General features: G+C 37.9%; 1 long non-coding RNA gene across 1 annotated transcript in view; it reads right to left on the bottom strand.

The window, feature by feature from the left end:
• LOC146576434 (uncharacterized) overlaps positions 1-13,984 on the bottom strand; it is a 107,087-nt gene that overhangs the window by 77,127 nt on the left and 15,976 nt on the right. The window lies entirely within an intron of this gene.

Here is a 13,984-nt window from a genome sequence, read left to right as displayed (position 1 = left end):
GTGGACAGCAGTGTAATTAGCAGCGTATAATAAATGCACTTTTCACTGCTGCTGCACTATCAGGGTAGCCTGCTGTACCTGAGATTATCCCTCTTTGAGCAACGTAAATTGGGATGTGGGAAATTTTGTTGACAAATCTTTAAAATACAGATATAAGAATGGAACTGGTTACACTGGTTATTATACTCTTTTACTTATAGCAATTATTCAGGTGTTGTACAGCAGAGGGCAGTAAGGCATCATAAATGGTGCTCATTTTCTTTCCATAGGAGGCTGATTATTATCCCACAACTGTTAGTCAGAAACAAACTCTTTATTTTTGAGAAAACTTTTTTTAAACTATTTTAATGTTTTTTTGTTGTTTGTTTGTTTTTTTCCTTTGCTGCCATTTACATGAACAGTCAGGATAAAAAAAAAGCTCACTAAGCTTTTCAGTTTATGCGGCAGCAGATGAAGTGTTGGAGTGTTGTGATATTAGCTGCCCAAAGCAATTTACATAATAATATTTAATAAGCATGGCTGAAGGGCGAACAGCTGCTGGACATGACCTCTTTAACCTACTGCGTTTACCATGTGTCACAAAACTATAATTATTATTATTACAGTGAAATGGTTACTCAGTCATTTCACACTTTGCACGATGCACTAGATATCTATGCATGCATCACTTACATCGTGCAGTGATTTAATCCCTTATAGATCGTAATTGTAATTTCAGCTATCTGCAAACAGCCAATTGTGGTTATTCAAAGCATGCTTTGCTGTTAAAAACACTGGATGATTTTTTTTTAAAATTTTGTAGCCACTAGAAGGTCTGATCAGTTGTAAGATCTTGCCGCATAAATTTACATATTCATTAGGAAAGTCATTTTCCTTAAGCTAATGTAGATGCTAACAGCTGTACAGGATTTGGGGCACACATTAAAACCTACATTTTATGCACAACATTAATTTAATCAATTAATTTATTGTAAGGAATACCAAATTGTTACTATTTGAAATATTCCAGTCAACCTTATTAGCCAACAGTAATGTAATTTTTGCATTTAATTGCAATAAATCCATGTGTCCAGTCTTCTCCACTGGAAGTTCTTTTTATACCAGAGAAATGCAAACAAGCTAAGCATTTTTTTCCCTCTCCAGACTTATTATTAAACATTATTAGTGAGTATCTCTACATAAGCCACAAAGGAGAAGGGCACAAATTGCTTCATATTAAATGTAGATGGTTGCATAACACTGTCAAACATAATTGTGTTTCCCTGATAGCAGTCTCAGTGGCCTTGGTGGAAACGACTTTCATAAATATGAAAAGGAGAGATTCTACTTGCGTCATTGTAAATAGTTTTATAAGTGGAAACTGAAGACAGGCTGTTCCCTAGATTGTCAGACTTGTTAAGTAAGGTGATTGGGATATCTAACAACTAAAGCAGACAAACCTTCTCACATTCCTCTACTTTCATGATAACTGGTGAGTAAAATTTGAAGTGAAAAGAGGGAAAGCAGAAAACCCAATGTTAAAAAATAGAAATCTCACTGGGATTTTCTTAAAGGTCATTTCTCTAGGTGTGGAAAACATTCAGACTTTGACAGGTTTACAATAGCAGCTTTTCGTCTCTCCTTGCCCTTGTCTCTCCTGGTTTGACTCCAGGTCACAATGGAGGTTTCTGAGGCGTACACTTTATGCACCTGGGCTCTCAGACACGACAGCATCCATCAAGAGAGCCAAAACAAATTATGTTGTTAATCTCGGTAATAAATGGAGACATGATCTCGTTTGTGTTGGTGATTCAGGCGAAGTTTTGAGATTTTTGCTGGAGTGCTGCTGTGTCTGTTGCAGAGAAATTGACAAACTGTTTCTAGGTAAATGGTAAAGATTATCTCTGTGGGGAGAAAATGAGTCAGCTCTGCTTGCCACGAAATGCGATCATGGATCAAGTGAGTGACTTTACAAGTGGTTCAGCATGCGTCAGTTTTACTAATCGTGTTTTGTCAGTAGCGCTGTTATTCTCTGTGTGTGTCCAAAATAAAGTAAATTAAAATTTAAAAGTAAAGATTCCCTTTCTTAAGTGAAAAACAAAAAATAACCATTCAGTTTGTTATCATAAATTCATAAAAGTTACATATATGCATTTCCCAATAACAGGAATATAATCATTTTAAACCAAAGGGTGTCTACAGGTAATAAGGATCACAGGAAGACCAAACACATGCATTTATAAGAGCTCATGTTGTTATGTATAGAGTGATGGAGCCATGCTTCCCAGCTGGAGTTTTATAGCCTAGGAGGAAAACATAAATCTGTAAGAGTCTCCAATTTCCCGGTATCACAAATGTTATTTCACAGCACAGCAGGAAAACAAGAAAACGGGCAAAAACGTGGCCTTGTTGTGTCAGTGCTAATGGAAAAGTTGTGAGATTAAGGGGTCAGAAAACCTTCTGCTGAAAAGTTCCAAACCTGCAAGGTGCTTCCACATGTATTTTTGAAATGCACATCTAATATAAGTAGGAAATTCAGGGTATTTATTTCTACATTATAACATTAGAATTTGTGCATATGTATATGTGTGTAAAACAGATTAACCAAAGCAAAGTGCTCTTTAGGATTTTGCTTCGGGAGCGGTTAGCATACTCTGAATTTTAAGGAACTTGCTTTTTCACTATACTTGAGTTGCTAGTTTACCAGCAGCACCAGCACCTGTGCAACTTGTTTAGCACAAAGAAACCATAAGCCCTGCACAGCTGACACAGTTGGCACAGTCACACACACTGCTAGCTGAATTGGCACAGTTGGTTATTCCCAGGACTCGAGCAGCAGAACAGAATAGCAGCTTCATATTTTTTATTTTCAAAACAGGAACAACAGTTCATGCTTTACTGAATATTTGTTCTCTGAGAACAACGTGTCATTGAGCAGAAAAACATTAATTTCAGCCATTAAACACCGGGAGCTAGAGGCTCACCAAGAGCTCTGAAGCTCAGTCAGAGTAATTTTATTCTAGGTATTAAGTACACTTGACACTCATTAAGGTTTGAAAGTGGGACGGTGGACAGAAAGAGCTCTGGCTGAGTGCTATTATTCTTTTCCACAGTGTAACATGTTTTGTCATTGAACAGATGAGTAGTGTGCAAGAATAAAGCCTGGCAGATACAAGCAGGGTGCAAAACACAACTTCATAATTAGAGCCAAGGGAGAATGCAAAAGCTTAAAATGTATTGTGACATGAAATGCAAATGTTCTTTAAAGCACCATGCAATCGTTTGGAAGTCGTCATACATAAAATTACATTTTTAAGCCCCTTTCAAACAAAATTATATGATGCCACTTTAAAAGATTTATAAAGCCAGTTTCTGGTTTCATTAGTCTGTTAAAGTGGCAGCGCTTTAATGACATATGTCACTCAAACATAGGTCATCTTTAAATTAAAGTTTTTACACAAAGAGCAGCAGCATAGACTCTACTTAGGTGTAACAACACTCAAAGGTCTTGCCACTATAAATACTGCCCCGCCCTTCACTCAGATTCACACACACACATACACACAGATATCTCCTTTCTGCAACAGGAATGACAATAATGCATCACAAACAAATGTTTCAGTCGTGTTACAAATTACAATCTGAGCTGAACTAATCTGAGAGACATGCACAGCTATTATCGTGTGCCTGTCTGTCAATGTGATGTCTTGCAGACCTATGGCATTTTGTTAAGCTAAATATAAGTGTTAACAGATCTGACCCAGTCATCTTGGTAGTGTGATTGCTGTCAGCTTGATGGAAAAAGACTATAAAATATAACAAAAGCACTCAATAGAATCTCAAAGCATAAAATATGGATGAGCATTAGTGGAAGATTGGTAAAAACTGCTGAGGCATTTCTGAGTGCTGCCAATTTTTCCACTTCAGCTCCCATTAATTGATATGCCTTCTTTTGTGCTATGGCTCTGTACCTCTGTGTGTAATTATCTGTGCTTTTCATTTAACCAACACTACATTCATATCTCAGTCAGTCCAAGGACCCAGGGGAGTGCCTGCCTTGACACTGCACTATGATCAATAAGAAGCCAGTCCAAGGAAGACAGCATGAGACGCTTGGGCACACTTTAATTTATATCTCAGAATAAATTGTTTTAGACAACGTATGCATGTTTTTCCACAAAGAAATAATTAAAGAATAACAGGAAGGTCTTTTGTAAGCTCTGACATTTTTGTACCTCTTACTTTGACTGATCATAGATTTGTTGAAGTCATAGTGTGGGACTGATCATTAAGTGTGAAGTCAAGCTTAAGATATCAATTGACCTACAACAGCAATTTCATGTTATTGGTTTTTAAAAAAAACAACTAACTATGCAGATACACTGCTTTGTCCTCATATGATAAATAAAATGCACCCTCTTTTTAGGGTTTATGTATCACAACATGAAAAGGTATCTGTTTTTTTATGTAGGACTATAAATTTGGTAAATGTAACTTCAGGTGAACAACAAAGCATGACATATTAATGACATATTACAGCATGTCATTAAAAATCTTGCCAAATGTAAAAGCAGTGAAAATCTAAATTCATCTGTAAGTGTGAGCACCTCTATAAAAGCAGAGACTTTGGTAGTTTTGCTGGTCTGAAGCATTCAGGTGTGTGTTAGCACAATGTCAAGGAAGCAGGGCATCAGCACTGAACTGAAAGATGTGACTGTTGCTGCTCATCAATATGGGCACAGTTATAAAGCCATTTCTGAACAATTTGAAATCCATCATTCTGTAATGATAAAGGTTATTCACGAGTGAAAAAAATATTAAGACAGCTGCCAATTTTACCAGCAAATTTACCTTCAGATTGTCCAATACCCAAAGCTACATCTCAGACTCTACACGCCTCAGTTAGCATGATAGATGTTAAAGTTCATAACAGTGTTATGGCTTACTGAAAAAGTATGGCTTGTTTTGAATGGTTGCCAAGAGAAAGCCTCTTATCTTTAAAAAAAAAAAAAAAAACATGGCAGCATGGCTTAGGTTTGCAAAGTTGCACAAACTAGACTTCTGGAGAAATGTAATTTGGACAGAAGAGGCAAAGTGGAGATGCCTGGTTGTAATGCACAGCAACAGGACTATTTTTTTTAATCTAACCTAATACATCTGATGAAAACCAAACTCAGCATATCAGAACAAACACCGTCAAACATGATGGTGGAGGGGTGACAACCTGGGCATCCTGAGTCAACCATAAACTCTCTGTGTACCAAAGTATTCTAGAGTCAGATGTCAGAGGTTTCACTGGAGTTGGGTCCTGCATCAGGTCAGTGATTTCAAAGACAGCAGCAGTAAATCTATGAAAGAATTAAGGTCATGCAAGAAAAAAAAAAGAAACGAGTGGGACAAAATTCTTCACAATGATGTAAGAGACTGATATAGTTAAACAGACAATGATTTCTTTAGCTTACTGCTACAATAAGCGATTCTTCAAGATGTTGAATCATGGAGTGTACTGAGTTTTTCCACACACTGGTTCTGCATTTTGGCTTCATTTTTGTTAAATATGGTGTAATATGTTATATGTTCTTGGTTATTTGAGGTGATATTTCCCTAATTTTAGAACCTGGTAAGTAGAGCAGGGCGATATGACCAAAAATATTTATCACGATATAGATTTGAAAATTTGCGATAACGATATAACTGACAATATAATTGACACTAGACAAAATACTTTACAACTCCAAAATTTTATTAGTGCAAAAAAAAAAAATCAATGTATTTTCACTTAAACAAGCAGCTGTTTTTTGCATTAAAGTTATATAAAAACGTAACAGTGCAAATGCAAATTCCTTGCTGACAGTTTAACCAAAAGGCATTTCCAGTGGAAATTGGCCGACATATCCTCAGCATAACCATGTATAATATCCACAAAACCGAAAAAGAGGTTATACACACGCAATACGGTAATATTATGTTGAAGCACAGTACGTATCACTCCGCGAGGCTTCTGCCTACAATAGCAGTAATGCTCCGACAATCCATCAAGCGGTGCGGCTTCGTAGCTTTGCAAAGTCGTACTAAAACATTTGACAGATTTTCGAGCGCCGTGTACCACATAAAATCATTTCGAGGTCAGTAAACACAACCAGAATTCAAACATAAGGCACACGGGATTATAAGGGGCACTGTCGATTTTTGGAAAAATCAAAGGATTGATTTTAAGTGTGCCGTATTTTCCAAAAAACACGGTATTAACGGACGAAAGCTAAACCAGTTCCACACCACTGAAGTTGCAGCATTTTTACAAACCAATTCTGGTTCATCCGTTTTATTCAACGATCCGCTTTCGCCCTTGTCATTCTCCGTCGCCGAAGTGCCTTTTTCATGTGCGTATGAAAACAAAGGCACTGCACATGCGCGTTTTACCCATATTCTATCGCGATATTTCATTTTCTTGTCGTTGCCCAACATTATACCGGTATTACCGTGAACGGTATGATATGGCCCAGCCCTACTGGTAAGAACCAGATGATGTCAATGTTATTAAAAACATTTTATCTGGAGAACTCAACAATGGTACATCAGAATCAACACAAACAAATAAATAGATTAATTTCATTGACAGACCAATATGCCTACCTTTCTGGGGTAAACAGGAAATGTTTTTGCATTAATGAATTCTCATGCTAATACTCTAATGCAGGGGTCTCGAACTCCAGGCCTCGAGGGCCAGTGTCCTGCAGGTTTTAGATCTCACCCTGGGTCAACACACCTGAATCTAATGATGAGTTCATTACCAGGCCTCTGGAGAACTTCAAGACATGTTGAGGAGGTCATTTAGCCATTTAAATCAGCTGTGTTGGATTGATGACACATCTCAAAACTGCAGGACACGAGTTAGCTATGACATTACTAATTGAAATGTTTCACTTTGTAATATCACAAAAACCATATCTGAGTTATCTCATGGTCTTCTTTCCAGTGACAAAAGTTGGGTCTTCTTTTTCAATCAGCTTTCCATTGTTTGTTCTTGCTTCTTCAAGTGTTTTAATTATGTAGCAGCAGTCCTTTCATCATGACATCACAAGAGATGTGCATCTGTTGTTTTGATGATGTTTTGTTTGAAGTGGTGTCTCTAAGGCTAATGAATGTTTTCTCTCTTTGCTAATCAATTAAATCAGTCAGATTCTCCATGGAGCAGAAGGTTCAACATCATTGGGACTACTGGATTGAAAAAATAATGATCCTTTATCATTCATAACTGTACTCGCAGCAGGAACAAGCCACTACTGACTTCTCTCTTAAATCACACCAAAATCCACACAGTCATTTAGTGTCACCACATTAAGTTTGGATCACATCAAAGCTGAACTGGATGCTTGAATAAATAACAGTAGATGTGTTTACAGCACAGTGGTGAAAATTAGTTGTTTGTAATGCGACCAATTAGCCTGTTGCAAGTAAGTCAAACAATGGCTTGTTTTCACAGTCAGTTTGAACCCCATGGCGTGAACACAGCATGTAACATGGATCGATATCATTTTTTAAGATGCCAGTTTTTAGAAAGTAAACCTGGCAAAAGTTCAAACATTGTCACCTACAGAGACCTCAAGAAAAAAAAAGTCCCTTTGAAGGAGAAGCCTGTCCACAGAGCTTCAGCACAGCCTGACAGAAAAAGAACAAAAACCAAACACTTCTGCCAGATGCACAGTAAGACAAATGTGTTGCACTAAACAGTAAGTACAGATGAGACATCATTTGTACCGGTTTCTATGACAACAACAGGATATTCATATATAGTGTGTAGCTTAGACCTGGACTGACCTGTGGGAGCACTGCAATCCTTGCATTATTTCAGTCTGCAATCTACCCTCATTTTGTCACCGTGATTAGTCTTTTCATGAAGCAAGCAATTAGGACAGTCGGAAAGGAAATCTGTTCTGTTTCAATTTCTTTTCTCATCTCTAATTCCTCTGGCTCACAGTCCCAGAGCACACAGCAGAGTTGGTAAAACAACTTCTAGTGTTTGAACAGCTCAAACATAAAGGATTCACTGCAACACACTGTTTTCTTTAATGTACTTTACACAGCCCAAGTGTTGTTTGACGTTCACTTAAAAAATACCAAAAGTACTTTCACAGTAAAAGGTAATTTATTCCATAAGCTTATTAGAGGACTAAAATTGTAGCTTGGCCAGCACTTTGAGCAAAATGCTAATGTCTCCTGGGAACACTCAGAACCAAACAGGAGACAATAACCAATCAGGTGAGAGACACAGACACAATAAAGTCAGCTCACGTGGCTGAGATTGTTTGGTATGCTTGTGGCTTCGGAAAGCCAAACCTTTCACTCGCTGTATTAATTTTAGTGTTTTTATTGTATGGTGGCTCTAGAGGTGGCGTTGTATTTTTTTATTATTAGTATTGATTTAATGGTTCTCCCATAACTCTTCCTGTAGTGAAGCTGAAAAGAGATGATTGCCAACAAATCCGTGACAGTGTCCTGTTTGTTTACCGAGTGCAGGCTGCCACTTACTTTAGAGTTAATATACTATCAGGTATTTCAGCTCTTTTTTATCTTGCCATTTTATTTGCCATTTCAGAATTGATTTAATCTAGCCTCTCACTCTCTGTAGTGGTGGGCTGAGTGTTTGCCATTTCCTGATGGTGATATAGTTTGCTGTGCCACATTTTATTAGTGTGGTGTTTTGATGTATTTATCTTATGATTGGGTGGCTAGCTTCCCCGTCTGTATGTACTACGACATTCTAGCGCTCTACATTTCCTCTCTTTCTTAGACTCATTTTATCAATAATCAATTATGGCTGATAACCCACAGAGACTGCTATGGCCTCATTAATGAAGTGCCCATGGTAACATGGGGCATACTGACAAGCTACCATATTCACCATCTTAGTTAATGATGCTAGAATGAAAAGCCTAATGAACAACTGAGGCTGACCACTGACAGTCCTTAAGCCATGCTGGTAGCATTACATTAATATGAAATTTTACCATCAAAACAAAACAGAGAAAGTGGAAAAGGTGCTCCTTTTTAACATCTAAGAGTAATTTTTTTTATTGTTGTTTTTTGCAATGCTGGAAACATTGCTCCAATTCTATTTTGGTCCATATTGGCATGCTAGCATCACATATTTGCTGCTGATTTGTTGGCATGAAGCTATATCTCCACCACATTCCAAACATGCTCTACAGAATGAATATCTCGTAATTCAATTCAATTCAATTTTATTTATACAGCGCCAAATCACAACAACAGTCACCTCAGTGCGCTTTATATTGTACAGTAGATCGTACAATAATAGATTCAGAGGAAACCTAACAATCACATGACCCCCTATGAGCAAGCACTTTGATGACAGTGGGAAGGAAAAACTCCTTTTTAACAGGAAGAAACCTCCGGCAGAAACAGGCTCAGGGAGGGGCGGGGCCATCTGCTGTGACCAGTTGGGGTGAGAGAAGGAAAACAGGATAAATGCTGTGGAAGAGAGACAGAGATTAATAGCAGGTATGATTGTATGATCGTAACTGTGGAGGACTTTACACAGTGAACATTTTCACATTCAAGAAACCAGTTTGAGATTATTTGAGCTTTAAGACGTGAAGTGTTACCTTGCTGAAAGCAGTCGTCAGAAAATGGATACATAGTGGTCGTAAATGTTCAGCAACAATACTCATGTGGTATTAGAGATGGTTGTGGGAAAATCCAAGTAGAGTAGCAGTTTCTTGAATATTCATGCTTTTTATTTGAAGTCAGAAGTCATAATTTCTGAGTACAGTAATTTCTCCTCAAGATAGACTTCCAATATCGAACGTTAGAGCAGTCACACCAACCCCAATTTCACAATCCAAGATGGTGGTAGTCCATGTAAACAGTAATAAAACTCTAAAACTTGTAATCTGTAAAGCCATTGTTGAATATTTGTGACTTGCTAATAAATAAGCCACATTCAGAACACTGACCAGGCTCTATCCATGGACATGCTGCAGTGTTGATATTAAGTGCAAAAACACAACTTTTACTGGTGATGCAAGAATATTTCTACCACGCTCAGGAGAATAGGAAATCTACCCTGCCACATTCAAAGTCGCTTAAAACACATTTCTTCCCAATTTTTGTCACCAGTCCGGCTTCTTTATGTTCAGCAGCTCAGCTACAAATGAGAACTTGCTAGCTACCGAGCTTGCTAGCTCATAGAACAAGCTAACACTGGCCCCAAATGTGATTGGTAACAATTCAACAGTGAACAAAATGTAAATTTCCACTTTTCACCTTTAATAGTGATTTTCCTCTTGTTATATATGATGCGTCATTTTCAGAAGAGTTTAAAGTTGTGCACAAAGAGAGACAAGAAAGACAAAATCACTGCACCATCATCCAGTTCAGTCTCATTCAATGTGTTGCTGTCAAATATTACATATTGAGTAAAGCCCCCCTGGCTGATGTGCTGAAATTGCTTTGAATAAGCTGGCTGTCAATTCATTACTTCCTGTTGGTAAAAACTCTGAGCTAGTTGATTGACAATGACAAATAATGTGATAAAAATAAGTAAAACTGTGTGCAGCAGAACTTCCTATGATACCAAATATCAGTCACGGGAGACATTTTGGAATCACCTGTGCTCCAACTGACCGGACTTCTGTGGGATTTTGTATGATTTTGTATGTTTTCTGTCTTTAAAGTTGCATACTGGTTGCATCAAAGTGCTTCTTCCATTACCAGCTTCGGTTAGTTGCACAGTGCAGACACAGTTCAGGTTCACCAGTCTGTGCAAAGCAGGCTCCAGCAAATATAAACGCTCCAATGATCAAGAGTCAAGGTGTGAATGTGAGTTTAACATTTCACCTTATATGCACTTCTCATTTCCTCTGAGACCATTGCTGTAATTGATCTTCTCCACTGAGCAAGGACTAATGAGGCAGGATCACAGCAGCATACAAACAATGCGCAAAATAACTTATACTGTAAAACATCGATACTGAACGCTTGTTTTTGTACTTCAGCAGAAGACTAATAAGTTGGTGCGCCCCCTTGTTTTTAAATTGAACGAGTCCTGATTGATTTGAGTTGCTTGTCAAGGGTGAACGCTAAAAAGGTTATTGTGTTTTTACTACAACGCTGCTGAATTCTACAAAGAAATGTCTAATGCTGGCTATCGTTAGTCTCAGACTGACTTTTAATAATTCAGAAAATCATTGCATTTCCTCGTAGACCACTTTGTAAAATGTCACACTACTCTAGTCCTCGTGTTCTAGGTGGAAATCCGTCCTGTTTTGGGGGCGGTGGGTTTGTGCGTGTGTGTGTCACTTCATAGAGATCCATGCTGTTGCCATGGAAACACTCACATAAAACAAAACCTAGAGGTATTTCTGAATGTTATTCCATGCTACACCAAGAGCACAATCCAACATTGACCAAACTAAGCTGTTTTCACTGGCTGTTCTTTTGACCTTCATTTTTTATATAGGATGGTCATCTTAAATATGGATGCAGCTGGAGGTAGTTTTGTGTGTGTGTGTGTGTGTGTGTGTGTGTGTGTGTGTGTGTGTGTGTGTGTGTGTGTGTGTGTTTTATCCACAGGTGTAGAAATGATGATGTGCCCAGACGTTTGGTCCAGCCTGGTTTCATGTAATTCCTTGATGGATGGTGGCTGACAGCAGTGAAAACAGACTGTCAGAGATTGTGTTTGGAACAGGAAGAGGTGGAAATGTGTCAGATTGATGCTCCTGGGATAGAATCTGAATGTTATTTGATTCACTCCAAGCAGCACAGCGAGGGCAGACCCACGTCAGATCCTGCTGATTTTCTACTCAATATGACGTAGGAATGACAATGCCCAAAAGCTTGAATAGTTTAATTGGGTTTGCATTTTAATTAGTGTGTAAATACACAATGTGAAATTCAGCCCGTTAATAAAAGTTGTTTGGCCTCATTGTAACATGTAGTGGTAATCCATACTCCCTCTGACATGTGCTGTGGTTTGTTTATAAAAGGTGGCAGAGGCAGTGGGTAATGCTGAGTGCACACTTGTCAGTTTGATAGATGGATGGGTGGCCAGAGGAACAATTGATCGGGCGAAAAAGAACAAGAGGAAACATGAGGAGCCCATATCTACCCTTAATATAACCAATAAAACATCACAATATCAAACAAACAAAAATACCCCCCAAAAATCAGCGCTATTAATAAAATGTAAATTATTTTATCAGGTAAACAAACACTAAAAAATTTGATTGATGTGCAGATGTTTCATTCTGTAGTATTACAGACAACATGTCATTAAGAGGCTTTTTATTTAGCAGACTGTATTGGCTGTGACTAAATGAATCATAACTCGCCATGAGTAATAAGCGATATTGGTCATGAGTGCCTGTTCCCTGCAGCATGAGTCGTTCTGGTCCCCCGTTTCATTTTGAATGAATCAGATCAACTCGACCCTTTACTGGCCCTCAAAGCATTAATTTTATACCTGACATGAATCAGATTCTATCTATGGTTTTTATTGTTTGTTTGTTTGTTAGCAGTTGTCTAGTAATGTTGATATAAAACATGCATAGTGATATGAAAGCACTTACACCTACTATTGGCTATGAATGCATACAGTAAAACATTAGGCAGAACTACAGAAGTCTGACACAGACAATCTCTAAACACTACAGTGTTATGCAAAAGTCTTGAGCCACCTCTCATTTCCTTATATTTTGCTAGGAAATTTTGACATAGGTTTATTGAAACAGTTTGCACAACTCTAACGACCTTGCAAGTCAATAATTTTGGATGACCACCCTTTATTCCTCAACACAGCCTGAACTCTCTTAGACAAGCTTTGTTGTAATTTCTTTAAGAGGTTTTCAGGAGTGATTCTCCAGTCTTACTGAGGAATATATCCAAAGCTATTATTTGTAAGTTGCCTGGTTTTTGTTCTGTTCTATGTCAAGATGATCCCACATTGCTTCTATAATGTTTAGGTCTGGAGCGCTGGGGAAGCTAGTCCATGACTGATAATGTTCCATTGTGTATTTTTGTTTCTATCTAGGTATGCTTTTACTGCATTTGCCATGTGTTTGGGAGTTTGTGCTAAAAAAAGAAAACAGGGATCAATTCTGACAAGCTCCCCAACAGCACTGGCTGAATGCAGTCCCAAACAATGATAGAGTCTTTGCCGTGTTTTTTACAGATGGTTGTAGATGGTTGTAGATGGGTAAAAGACCGAAAGTTGAGGAACACAACGATATGTGCTGCTGGTAAAGTTTCTGTGCTGCCTTTCCTCATAACAGCCATCCCTCAAGAGTCTCTCCATTTACAGCAATGCGTACGCTGCACACCATAACGGGAATGTTGGGATTGTCCTCGTTGGTGCAAAAATACAGTTTTATACCTGCATGCTTTTTTTCAATATGATATACTTGTAACCCACCGAAAACATTTGGGGCATTTTGAAAGAGACATTACAACATGAGAGACTGCAAACTGTTTTACTGGTCAAAACAGCTGGAACACAGATTAGGTCACAAGCTCAGTCTCTCAGTTAAAAGCAAATATAATGCAGTAGTAAACATGGGCTCTTCCAAATGTTTCTCTTCATAATACCAGCATAAAACTGAGAACTACATATAATACAGAAAAATCTCAATTTCCTTGTTTTACATGTTGCATGTGCAGTATTATTTATGTGTATTTAATGACCATTCTGTTTTTTATTGTGCAGTAAAAATAAATAAGTACATTTTCCCCATATTCGCTGGGTGTAAGTACATATCCAACAGGAGGAAGCACTGCATCTAATGGACACTTTTAAAACGACATGCAACAACCTCTGTGAAACTACTACAAAATAACAAAAATTAAAACTTGTAACTAGAAAAAACCTGAAATATTCACATTCAGCTTTACAAATTCATGTTTAACAGTAGTAGTCCAACATCCAGCAAACAACTACTAATTTTAACTCTGTTTAATTACTTGCAGTTAAATAGTCTCTGACACTGGT

The sequence above is a fragment of the Mchenga conophoros genome, linkage group LG4 (assembly GCF_057382185.1).
Source record: "Mchenga conophoros isolate Kocher_MC1m ecotype Shallow Benthic linkage group LG4, M_conophoros_male_GT1.1, whole genome shotgun sequence".
NCBI classification, from domain to species: domain Eukaryota; kingdom Metazoa; phylum Chordata; class Actinopteri; order Cichliformes; family Cichlidae; genus Mchenga; species Mchenga conophoros.
Note: the sequence above shows the minus strand (reverse complement) of the source record. Positions and strands in the feature narration are given on the sequence as shown.